General features: G+C 37.5%; 1 protein-coding gene across 2 annotated transcripts in view; it reads right to left on the minus strand.

Moving 5' to 3' along the window:
- The window catches only part of GALNT18 (polypeptide N-acetylgalactosaminyltransferase 18), a 205,572-nt gene that overhangs the window by 11,881 nt on the left and 179,920 nt on the right, over window positions 1-13,771 (minus strand). The gene's annotated exons all lie outside the window — the stretch shown is intronic.

Raw genomic sequence — 13,771 nt, forward strand, 5'->3', positions numbered from 1 at the left:
GGATGGTTAGTCCTTCTAACTGAGCTATTTCAAGATGTTGCTTTGCTTATCTAGTACTACTAAGAATATTATTACATTATTATGAATATAATTACTGTATATTATAGTATCTTGTACAAGAATCACTTCTTCTTCCAGAATAGAACACATTATACACAATATTTTCATTACTAAGCTTATCTAATAAATGTATTGCAGTATAAACACGCATCTTTTTATCTTGTACGAATTCTGCTTCAGCTAGTAAGGAACGGTAAGATATTGGCTTGTACAGCTCATGAGACAGCTTTTCTAAAAACTATGAACAACCCCTAGCCCCTGAATCGAGCCCCCGAGTTACCATCTCATAGCATACCTAACAAGTACACGTGTGACTTTCTATTAACCATCTCAAACTGACCTGCAGGTAAAAAAATTTCATATAAAAGCCATGCTCACATTTTATTATTTTCTATGTAGCCTTATAGAAAGGAGTTTTACTTGTAATTTAAATAAGTTATTATGAAGAGGAATGTCCATAGCAGCACTTATTCAAGAAGATGCTTTTAACAAATATTACCAATTACGCCAGCAAGTCTTAAGTACAAAATTGACAACTAAGTTTTTTTTCTAACAGTTCATAAATCACAAGCAAAAAACCTTGCCAGCACTTCCGCTCCTAAAATATTGCAACACCATTGTCAACTGACCCAACAGGATAGAAACTGAGATAATTCAGAAAAATATTTTCTGAACAGTCGCTCCAGTATTAAGTAAAGTGACTTTGAAATTTTGACTCAGACTTTGAGTTTTGTTCTGCTAAAACAGCTAATGTCTCAATAGTGTCTGTGCAACGGACTGGAAACTCAGTAGTTAGAAACGTGCTTACTTCCACTGAAGTTAAAACACTGGCTGTCTGCTGATGGAAAGCATTCAGTCAAAGGGTCTTTGCACTTTTAGTCAGGGAAAGAAGGCCTCAGCCAAATATGACCACTCATTTTCACACCAGCAGCACACACACATACTCACTGCAGAGCTGCCATATTTCTACAGAAATAATCTTGTTTTGGTATTGGTATCAGAGCAGATGATTAAAAAAATAAAAACCCACAAAAAACAGTAACAAAAAAAACCAACTCTCATTCTGCCATAAAATGAGCTTTCTCCTTACACTACATTCATCTGCTATAAACCACAGCACTTTGCTATCTGTTTGCTTTTTTTTTTTTTCCCCCCATAATAGTACAGATGCACTGCTATGTCTCCCAGGAAATGGGAAGGAAGCACCCTTTTCAAAAAGTCAGGTAGGTTAAGGAAAAGCAAAGCTGAAAGAATTCAGTGTTACCATCAGTTATAAACTCACAGGATTTGTGACTAGACAAGCATCAAAACAGCCTGAGCCTTACATACTTACACAGCTTTGACCACAGTCCTTCCAGGTGCTTTCAAGGTGAAAGAGTGCATTTACACACTGACAGGTTGGTTTCTGAAGGCTGCCATTTCCTTCCTGTGCTCCCTTGCCCCTACAACAGGTCCAGCTGCCTTTGAGAAACCTCCTCAGGAAGTCTAGTCTGGCAGCATATTAAAGTAGTGCAAAAGAATTTGTTCTTTTCTCTTTCAACCTCTTCTTTCAGCTGTAACATTTCACTTGTACAGCCAGCCACCTAACTGCCATAAAAATGCAGCCTCTGCTAAACTACACTCCAGGAAATACAAGTGCGAAGCACGTGCTGGAGGCACAAAGCAAGCAGAGAAAAAGCACATCTAAGAATGCTCAAAATCAGGAAAAAATTTGTGATTTAGAAAGGTTAGACCTGGCACAATGCCCACTGAATCTAGCGCATGCATCTAGCTGGTATATACTTCTTTGCTGATGTTAGAGCTTGTCTGACTAGAGTTTGCTACTTTTGTTTCCATGGCGGACCCACACAAAGCATGCTTGTAGATTCCGCGGCTCTGTCATGAGGGAATGAGGCTCTGCTGAGGCAGCCAGAGTGGACAAAGCCTGGGGCACACCTCTCAGTGGTACAGCCAGCAAGAGCAAATTTCCTGTAAAGCTAGAATGATAGTTTTGGTGGGATACTCACATCGTATATACTCTGCTGCAGTACTGCTATACAGAACGTATCTTAAATCTGCCATCAGAGCAATGAAGGCACAAGTTAACTCAGTCAAGTTTTTTGCACAGTAAAAATACTTCAAACACCACCACAGAATCTGTACATACAAAAAAATAAAAATAAAAAACAACACAATAGCTTGGGTACAAGTTACATTACATTACAACGTAAATGGGCTTTGCTTATTAGGACACAAATACCTTGTGCTTTGCCTTCACAACGATGTGATGTGGAGTTTCTGTTCATGAGCATTTTGCCCTAAAAGGTCAAATCATTATTCCCATTGCATTTAACACTGAAATGCGACTGACTTTAAGTGCAACGAGATTTTTGGCTTCAGGTTTATTATTAAATTTTGAAAAGCCCCCAGAGTTGATAAAGACCTCAGAGCTGAACTGGGTTGCCAGTTCCAGTAAATTATTCATAGGAGTCAGTTTATCTGTAGCAAGAAATTTAGCAAGAAGTTACAGTAAGATGTTCAACTTAAGACAATTATCTGAAGGATAAATCGCCAACTCCCAATGGAATTTTAAAGCAATACACACCAATTTTCAGGCTGAAAGCCATTTGTAATCCTTATGGCAACGTTCCCAGATGAAATCACTCTGGAGAACTGTACATGACTGTGCATTTATAATGAGCAAACTTAATGCTCACCAGCAGCGGTATTTGTTACCCTGCTTTTGGCATAACAGCTACAAGGGATAAGAAGCCCGATTCCTCACTTCTTTATTCCATCTTTGAACTATATCTTCCTTCCAAGGGAATCTGTGAAGTCTTTTATCGTCAAGAGTAATATATTAACATTAGATCAGAAGTCACACAGCAGATTCATGCTTGAGTATAATAACTCCAGCTAAAGAGCAGTCACATGGATTCCAGTAAATCTAGACTGAATTATGTTATCTAGTAGGACTGTTGCTCAAATATTTACATTGTTCTGGACTTTTTTCCCCAGCAGTACTTGTTATATAAATGCATCTCAATGAAAGGACCTTTCTACCCCAATAAGAAAATTCTCCTTAGAATTCAAGTTTATAATGGATAACACACATACATCACTAAGATCAAAATCAAGTATTTTTGCATTCATTATTCATGTGGGAAGAGCATTCTTGCAGAAACCCTCCTATAAAAATCAACGAGTCAGGGAAGAATAGCATCCAGCAGCAGCTGCTATTTCTACAAGCTAGTAATTTCACATAGAGCAGAATTATTCTTTTTAGACACAGCTGGCATGGTTATTAGAAACATGAAACTGTTGTGCAAAATTACGCTTTGGAACATATCCTTAGATACTTGTTAACTGAGGGCATGTAAAAAACATCATTGTTTTGCTTAATTCTCAATCTTAAATACACAGTGACCTTCACACTTTTTAGTCAAACAGTTGTATGTAAGTGCACTTAAACACTAATTTACAAGACTTATTCTGGGTCTCAGACACCTGGAGAGTTATGCTTTGCAGTTCCACACACACTTCACATGATATGAGAGCCTGCACTGTTCCATAGCCACAATCAACATCAGCATCACTGCATTTTGTGCTACTCTCCTAATAATACTACAGTTGAAGGAGTACAAACATAAGTACACAGGCTGAGAATCACCAAAACAATTCAGAAATTGTCACCCCTCAGCCACAGAACAGCCTTTAGAAGATGCATGTTATTTTTCTGAGGTAGGTTTCAGTGATTGCAGCCTCATTATGCAACACTGAAACAGTTACAACCATGTTTAACAGAGTCAAGGTTCAGTTCACCCTGAAACTTGTCTTACTGATGAGCTGACAAACAGCTAGTATACCAAAGGTAGCAACAGTACCAATTAAAACTAAAATTGTAAAGCATATGGGAAAGGAACTACTCACCACTTCAGCCTTTAGATTTCCATCTACTGAGTTAGCCCACCAGCATACAGTTGTTTGATGTACACACATGAAGAAGAGTGACTTCACTAATTAACTCCAAACTCCAAGCAATAATATTTGATTACAATAAAGTCAAGGTGCTCATGAACTTTAAGAAATATAGCACGATGCCAGAAAAAAAATGTTAACATATTATTTTAATACAAAACAGACAGGAACTCAGAGCCAGACTTAGTCTTTTTAATTTAAATTCTTGAGCCCATAGTGCAGTGGAATACCTAATGCTGCTGTTGCTACTCTGGCATTCTACTTTGATTTGATTTAAAACAATACCCAAAAGTCCTCTTTCTTAAGATCAACTTTTTAAATTGAATAGAACTGCCAGTCAATGTTATTATATGTGTACTTACAATACTTACTGCCATACTTTTCCTAATGCTGGTAACTACAGTTTTACTGAGACCTGTATAAAGAAAAATTTTATTTGATTTCCTCCTTGAAGCTTCTCTTTATTTCTGCAGAAAATGTCTACAGCTTCTTCCAGGAAAAAAAAAAAACCACAACAAAAACCACCAACCTCCCTATGACACTGTCCTATCTGAATTTTCCCTTTCCGTTTCCCAAGAATTCTCTCTTTACCCTTGAAAGCTTTTGTTCCAGCCTCCTACAGAATCCTGTTTCTTAATCTGTTTTCTTCTCCATCAACATATACTCATCTGCAGGCAAATACATTGCTCCCCTGATGCACCCATCCATTTTGTGCACCATATCAAGTTAAAATACCGGAAGTTCATTACCATCTGTTTTATAAGCACTTGATAACATCAACAAGCTTAAAAAGTGAAATGGTAAAATCTACAACTACACCCAAGTACTTCAGATTTCCATAGGCAAAATTACATTCAGGTAATCATACATTTGAATGTTTACCTTGAATCCTTTCAGAAGACATCAGATGTTGCTATACAATACCATCCCTCTCTCCCTTCAACACCCCCCCCCCCCCCCCCCGCACCATACACACAGATCTCTAAAATTCCATTCAAATATGATCCTTACTGGATTCCTTGGTGATGTCAGCCCTCATGTCCACTTAAAATCCAACTTTAATGCTTCTGAAAACATGGTCCCAGGTTCTCTTTCATAAATGTGGTATCATACCAATTTTTATATTTTCCTTGCTAATAAACATATACACTGCTTGTTTTCATTTTCAGAGCCCTTCTCAATCTCTTCTCTCTTTACTTACTAACCTAACACTTATTTTCCAACTCTTAATTAGATCAGGATGCTCACCTTCATTGGTCACTATTTATTTTTCAAAATTGTCTTCCTGGAAGATCTTGAGAATTTGGGGTTTCTATTCTTTTTTTAATCAGTCCTTACTTGGTTTAGTTTAATCACATAGCAGTGAGTGATGAGTGCAGATATAGAGGTCCTTCAGATCTTGGCTTCCACTTGTTCTGTGAACTTCATGCATTTTGTGAAAGGAACAAAGTAAGGTAGTTACACACGTACAATGTGAAGAACACTCCCACAGATTTGCTTCTAATTTCACATGAGTCAAAGCTCACCCAATTCTTTTCAGAACTGCGCTAGCACTGAATTTAAGGGTTCTGGAGGTATCATGTTGACACCAATATAGGCAAGTAGAATACAAACCATCTAAAAATTCATTCTTTTCATGCTAAACACAGTGAAATGCAGACATCCAAGCACATTCACGAGAATGAAGCATTACATACAGAAAACAAAAAAAGAAAGGCAGTACATTTTAACCTAATCGGATTACTGACAGCATGTGCATCTGTATATGGTTGTAAGGCTACCTGCAGGAACATACTTATTTCCCTTCACAAAACAAACAAAGAAAACAAAAAAACAACAAAAAAAAAGTATTCATCGGTCAAATTAAAGTTTATGAAGTGCTTTTGCAAGCATCTTCAGATTAGAACAAAATGCAAAAATAACTGCTCCTAATATCTTTAAGTCTCAATAATTGATGTCTAGTTTGTTTTTAGTCTGTTTCTACGACATGCAAAGGCACTAAATTCATTCACAGAAGATCCAAGATGTCTAATAATTCCAGTGAAATCTAATGAATTGTCAGGAGCCAAAAGAATCCTTCTCCTTATTTCTTCACATGCAGTCAGGTCTACAGATGTTATATAATACGCAACAGCAATACACACAAAGAGAAACATGACAATTCTACTCTTCAAAGGCCGCAGTGAGAACAGCAATGGAACATCTCATGAAGACTGAGGTGAAGCTGGAATCTAAAGATCCTGTAGGATTCAGAAGAACGTATAATGGTGTCAGGCGCTTCATATTAAGAGTTTTAAAATTGCCTCAGATTTTATGAAAAAGGTGAGGTTTAGGTTAGGTTAGCAGAGCAGCTGAACTAAAAGTTATTATGAACATATTTTACAACTAAATTACAATAGAATCTCTGGCATCACTGATGGAAGGGAAGCTCTGAAGGTTTCTCATAGTTACATTAGTAGTGTTTACTTCAGCAGCAGCTTTAACCTCTTCCTTAACCTCCTAAACTCTCAGGCTTGGCGTTAAACAAGAGTTTGACTGTGAAAGTCTCATCATGAATATTATTGAACTCACAAGATGAGCCACACTGACTATCTGGAATACTCTCAAAGTTCTTGTATTTTTTTCTACATACTGCAGTGCAATAGAGAACTTAGAAATAAAACCAAAACAAGAATTTTACTTTGTTTAAATGCAGAAGTGCAAAAGATTCAGCACAGAGGTACAGCACTTGCTTAGACCATTTTCTTTGGTTTCCATCTTGCACATGATAGCTTCAAGAATGGTAGTACTGCTGAAAATTATGCTATATTGCTACCAGGGAATCTTACCTTGAAGGTCTGCTACTTTCAGGTTTATTGTGTGTTTCCATACATAGAAAACGTAGTGCTGCAACTTCTGTGGTAAGCAGTTCTCTTATCAAACCACCACTTGTACTGTTCACTGGACATTTCTGTGTACTGAATGCAATCTGTACTATTCCCAGGTTAGAATCAGTTATTTTTCAGAGTAAACTCAGACAATTAAAGTTTGCAGAGGTTTTGCATCAGGTTTTCATGTCATATGTATTTTATAATTACAGAATTTTAAACACAAATAGTATACTTGGCCTACCTTAATGCTCAGTAGCATTATTTTTAATGAACTATGCTATGGGAAATGAAGTCTCTGACAGCTTGGGAAACCTTACATTTAGGATTAAAAAAACCAGTAAATACAGTTTCAGGCACCTGGTGTCTGTTTCCTGTAAATGACTTAAGTGATTTGATAGCCAGATCTACAACAGCACATTAATGGAAGATGTGTTACTTTGAACATTGGTGCTGCAGTCAAATATTTTTTTCTGGTCATTGCAGTCGCTTACAGATGAAGGTGTCACTTACATTTCACTAAGTTTGTGCTTAATTCCTTTAACAGATGAGGGCCTTTTGCTCAGCTACCGAGTGGACAGGAGTGAGAGGAACAGTTTGAACACTGCAGTTTTTAGTTCCTTGGGAACAATGGAAAATTACTTCTGTACTCACCCTGGAGCATGTGGTAGTATTTCCACTTTTGAACTGAGTTAACACATTAAGTTGAAAAAAGAATTTCCGATGTTTCGAATAATCAACATCAAAATCAAAGCAAACTCTCATATAAACCAGACTACAGAAAATAAAAACATTATTTCTTAGCTGTAGAGGATGTATTTCAGGCAACAAAATCTATCACTTCAACTGATACTTTTCTGTCTTAATTGTTGATCTCTATGTAGAGACTCACAGAAGTTCATGAAATTTTATCCAACCCAACTTTATCCAGAAAGTAAAATTTCCTTCCCGAAACATTTAAACCCTTCCAAGATTAAATGGAGACATATATTTAGCCTAAGTGAAATACATTTGAAAAATAGCACTTTTCCTGCCCACCAAGTACCTTGAAGTAGCATCTCTATTGTTTGCAGGGTGGTGACAGTGTGAACGATAACCAGAGAGAAGGAAATGAGCATCAAGAATTTAAATGAGAAGTCTCTATATCTTGACCTCCTGCAAAAACTAACACTGATCCTGCCTGTGTTCATGACTAAATTGCAAAGTTCACAAAGTTCTGCAAGGAAAATTGAAATGTGTCAGATCAAAATACTGCATTCACCCCAGACATTGCTCCTTTCCTCTGCTCCTCTTCTCCCCAAGAAAAGGGGAATGAAATGTATAACCTGTTACATTTTCATCACTTAATGAACTTGCAATGCCAATGACTTCTTTTTTAAAGGAAAGACAGAAGTAAGGGAGGTGGATACCAGATGCAGCCATTCATAAAGACTTCTTATCACCAGTGCTTAATAGTCATTAAAAAAAACCCAAACCTGACTAGAAAAAAGCAAACAAACAAATCTTTGAAAAAGTAGAAAACTGCTTTCATATGAAGCTGGACATTAACAACCATTCAACTGCCCTAGCTGCAGGAAGCCCTACTGTGCTTCACCTAGCGAGCTTCGGTTCTCCTATGACTGCCAGCTCTGTACCGTGCCCCTTGCTCAAATTAAGTTGTGAACCTTGGCAAAAACTGAAACAGTAAATACACAGATATGCATATTTCTTGGTTGTGCAAATAGCACAATGCCTCTCCCACTGCTTTCAATCATTAGGGCTTGCTTTCTGGACCCTTCAATCACTGTGAAGACTCACGTATAGATTCAAGCCTTACACGTATTAATTCATAGGACAAGTAGAAGAGGCTCAGTACTTCTGAGTAAACCCTTACCGGGTGGATAAAACAGGAAAATAAAACCAACAACTCAAAAACCAAGTTGCTCAAATGACCTTCAAGTACAACAGAGAAACCTCCAGTGAATGGCTACAACAGCTGTGCTAAGCTTCAGGCTGCTTAAGTATCACTGGGTTATGAGGATAAGCCGCCTTCATCACAAAAGGCACGTTATGTCACAGATTTTCCCCTGCATTTTCTGAGTGTCTTGGGAGCCTTTATTTTATTATCAGAAGTAGATTATCCTATAAAGGTATCTGCAGGAGACAGACTTAAAGAAAAGAAAAATCCCTCTGTCTTGCTGTTTAGACTTAATAGGAAAACTAGGCACGTAGGTCCCTCATAATTAAAAGTCACTGGTTATACACATAAGAATCCTGAAAGAACTGTCTTATTAAGTAAATTAATTTTGTACAACATCTTTTTGATTGTTCTGAAACAACAACAATTACTTCTTTTAGCAGCTTCCTAATTTGCATATGAATAAAAACACTAAGATGAACACAACTGTCTATTATACCATACACCGTTGAGTAATTTGTATTATTCGGCACAGCTTATTCTCCCCAGGGCTCAAATATATGTCACTACATGGACACTCTAGGACCAGACCCCTCCCTCCTTCCCAGCAGACCATGGGCCATGACCACAACAAGAAGAAAATGCACTGGGGAGACGCAGAACTGAAGTCCTGCACCAGGTACTCAATTCCAACCCACTAAGAAGGAAGGGAGTGACCCTCCTAATTCCCAGACTTCCAGCTCCAAAGTCCACGTGGGCTGTGTAGAAGCTTATCAAAGAAACAATTTGGTACTCACATTCTCTTCTTCCTACAACTAGTAGAAAGCTATAGTACATCTTGGAACCACCATCTATACTTTTTGTATCCAGTATAACAGATGATTTTTTGGAAACCTTACCATTCTCTGATAGAGAGGTGCTGACCTCACATATTTTGAGAGGTATTGGATTTCTCCACAACAGAAAGATTTCTGCTACACTGAACCTCTGTTTACAGTGAGGTAACTAAATGAAAGAACCTGTTCTGTTGAGTAGCTTTCTCAGTATGACACATGCTATGTTGATCTGAGTAACTACATAAGGAACTCATGAATTATGTATAGCAAAAACATGAGAGCATTTGCAGATCCAAGTTTAACTCCAAGCCACCTTAATTATGTTTAATATTTCCCAAAGAAGAAAACCAGACTGGAACTAAATGTCAGAGTCTCAGTCAACAAGCTGCTTGTCCAGATATCTCCTTGGTATGCATCTTGAGGACAGAACTACAAATCCCTTCTCATTTTCCATTTATTGTTTTCTTTCTTCTACTTGCTCAATAATAATAATAATAATAATAATAATAACAATCAAATATATGTTTTTACTTCTATCTTTACAGCTACAGGCTGTAACACCTGCTTATCCCCTCAGTTGAGTAACTTACAAATTATTAGATTACAGTTTCCACAGAGCTGTCAGCTTTGACAACTCCAACCATTACTGTCTGATAGCTAATCATCTGCTTTTATATGACTGTGCGTCTTATTCCTAATCTGCATCTAACTGGCTGCAATTACTAGCCATTGGTTCCTGAAACAGTGTTAATAAGTTATTAAAGTTTCATATTACCTTAGAAAAGTCCTTCTACTCTGTAAATGTTACCACCTTTAGACTGAAGTCAACTCTTGATAAGAGCAGAATGACTACTGATCCCAAATAAATTTATATCAAACATAGCTCTTGGCTTATAAATTGATGTTGATTTTTTTTCAGTTATTTGCAAATATTCAATCAAGATTTAATGTGAAGAAATAATTTCTCAATATACTTTCCACCTCATGATTGGTGATAGATGGATACTGAACAGAAGAAAAAAAACAACCTCTTTTTCACAAGAAACTCTGGAAGCAATCGCTCCATAAACATTTGTGCAGAACAGCCTCCTTCACAAATGGCACACAATACAAAACAGAAACTAGCTGAAATTAAATAGCTAATCATAATTTGAATGAATGCTGTGAAACTAATATGGCTCATATAATTACAGAGGGAGTTAAATATGCTTTCATGGGGACTGAATTTGGCTCATGAATTCTCAATGAGCCAGTGGATGACTTCAATTAATAAAATGACATTTTAAAATTATGATTAAAACTGAAAAAATCGTAAAGTGGAACACTACTGTCGACTGCATTAACTACCTTCTCTAGCAGTTAATCACATTCAGTCAAGATCTTGAGAAACAAAACTCCAACCTGCAGAACTTTGGAAGAAAAAATTATATGGTACAACATTAATCAAAAGAATGTTTAAACTGACAGCCATCCAGCAATTACTACATCAATCTCCAAGCGCTATACTTGTGTTACCGTAACTATATTGGTTTTCTGCTGAATTTATGTTTTGAGTAACAACTGGTTTTAAGAACTGCAGATTGAAATACCAATTTTCAATTAGAAAAGTCATCTTTAAAATACAGTCAACACCAGTAATTGCTGCCTAATACACAGTTCTACACCTCCAATCTACTCCAAATTCATGTACTTAAAAATATGAAATGCTCAAATAGTGCTAGTTTGAGACAGTGCAGGCACCCAACAAAGCTGTTTTATTTTTCCCAAACACGTTAATTAAAAACGTTTGCACTTTAGCAAGGAAAACCTTTCCCCTCGTTTCTTGTTTGTCTGATGTATTTTTGAGATTAAGAGCAGTTGAATTTAGGAAATTTTAAAATCTATTCCATCTTGCAGAGAAAATGTTAATAGCAAATACTTCAACTCAGTTCTAAAGCAACATAAGGAGTATGATCACTACAGGTGTACCACCTAAGAGTCACTCGATAGGCTTTAGTTTAATGAGAGAGAAAAAAAAATCATGATTATACTTCCTCACAGATCACACCACATCCAAGGCCAGATACAGCCATCACCTCCATGTGCTGACAGGAGACACAGTTTCCAGCAGTTCCCCAGCTACTCTGCTGTCAGCAACATTTTAATACAAATGAGGTCTCAGAGGAGCCGCTCGGTCCAGACAAGGGACACACTTTTAAGTGGAGGAAAGCAAACTGCACACTGGGGGAGGTAGAGTGTAGCAAGAGCCTGTTCCTTGCAAAGCACAGCAGGCCTGCATGCATCCTCTCAAGGTGTTTGCAGCCTTGGTAGCATCGTGGCTAATGGCCTCGAGCCAAAGAACGCTGTTTCACTGATGCTGAGCTTCAAGTCGTATTCTTTTCTAAAGATATCTACTCCCTTTGTGGAAATCCCTCATTACTTTCAGTAGGGGAAGTACCACTCACTGTTCCATACAGTGTGCATTTGCAAGGAGCCAGAGTGAGATTTCAGTCTGAGCCAACTTCAGTCTCCCAGATCAAGATATCAGCCAACCACCACAGAAGTCAACAGCAGCTTTGTAAACAGAATAACCAGTATTTTCTGGAGCTGTCAGCTCCAAACACTTTGACATCAGCTCACCGGGTATGAACTACTGTAAGCCTATCCACCAGAACCAAGCCAAGTATGAAAGGCACAGTGAGCTCTGAATGGCTTCGTGTTCAGCACAAAAAACACGGAATCTATATCCAAAATCTAGTGCCAGATTGATCACCTAGAAGCTCAGCAATATTTCATCATCATGTCTTCAAATATCTTGACATTTTAACTTCTTAAAATCCTCTTGGCAAAAAATACCCAAAAATTATTTGTAATTTGCATGCTACAATACAACAACAAAAATGCCAGAAAATGCATGTGCACTTTTACTTCCCAGATAAGAACAATTTTGAATTATTGTATAACAACAGGCTAACAACTCTAATCCCTTCTAAATTAAAACAGTAAGTGAAAAGCTCTGATTTTAAATACCTGAACACAGCACCTCCTCACAATAGCTTGTTTCAATGACATTTTAGTGCCAGTTTTATTTATTTATTTTTACTATAGGCATTCTGAGCAAATAGTATTGAAAACATAAACCGTGGAGGAAATGTAAAAAGTAAACCATGGAATAAAGTTCTTAGTGCAACCACAAGCTCAGCAAGCATGATTTCCATTTTTCAATAATTCAGTTCAGAGATGAATTTCAGTAAAATACAAATGCCAAAGGAAGACATTAAGTAGCCTGAAAGAAAATTCCCTTGACATTGCACTTAACCTCTCTTCCTGCATCAACCTCACCTATTTTACAAATGTTGAACAAATTGTTCCCAGTCAAACTATAGAGGCCGTAGCTGATGTTCCTCTCCTATATCAACAATGCTAAAGAAGGACTCTGTGGGGGTAAATAACTCCCAAGGATGGTACTTCACAAAGAAATAGCATAGATGATGGCATATTTTGAGTAGTTCTATATAGATAGGATACAAATAATACAAAAGAGAAGATGGCTCACCTTCAGGATGTCAAGGCTCGCAGGGGACTCCACATGGGAGGGATCTCCAAGAAGAGACCCTTCCCTGGTGGTGGTCAGCCCTTAAATGGGGTTTGGGAGAGGTGGAGCCAGGCTCCAATCACACAGGTATATCACCTTCACCTGTGGCCCCATGGCTGACTTGGTGCTCACCTCAGGTGAGCAATCAGTGGTTCAGGTCGTGATTCAGCAGTTCCCATACAGATTCTCATACAGAAAGGCAATGGAATTCAAGATGAAGATGATAACTCCAGAGCTAAATACAAAAATTAAAACAATGCAGAAAGTATGCAAGAACATGGTAATACACAAGCACTAAGTGAAAATGCTTCATAAATTATTTAAAAAAATTCTAGGCTGAATCTTCAGATGCTACAGTAACATCAGTGAGCCAATATTTCTTACAAAACAAAACCAAAAAGCTGACAAGAACCACCAGAACTGTGAACTGTATGGAGCAAGATAAATGTTAAATTATTCAACCTGTTGTTTTTGTGCACTAGCATTCTTTGTAGTCCCCTTGGTGCTTATGAGGTTGCTCACTACTATCTTTTGCTGACACAATGAATGATTCTTTTCTGCAGTAACGTGATGAAAGCTA

This window comes from Cyrtonyx montezumae, unplaced genomic scaffold (genome assembly GCF_038088225.1).
Source record: "Cyrtonyx montezumae isolate F1298 unplaced genomic scaffold, pur_monq_1.0 scaffold_10, whole genome shotgun sequence".
Classification (NCBI taxonomy): Eukaryota; Metazoa; Chordata; class Aves; order Galliformes; family Odontophoridae; genus Cyrtonyx; species Cyrtonyx montezumae.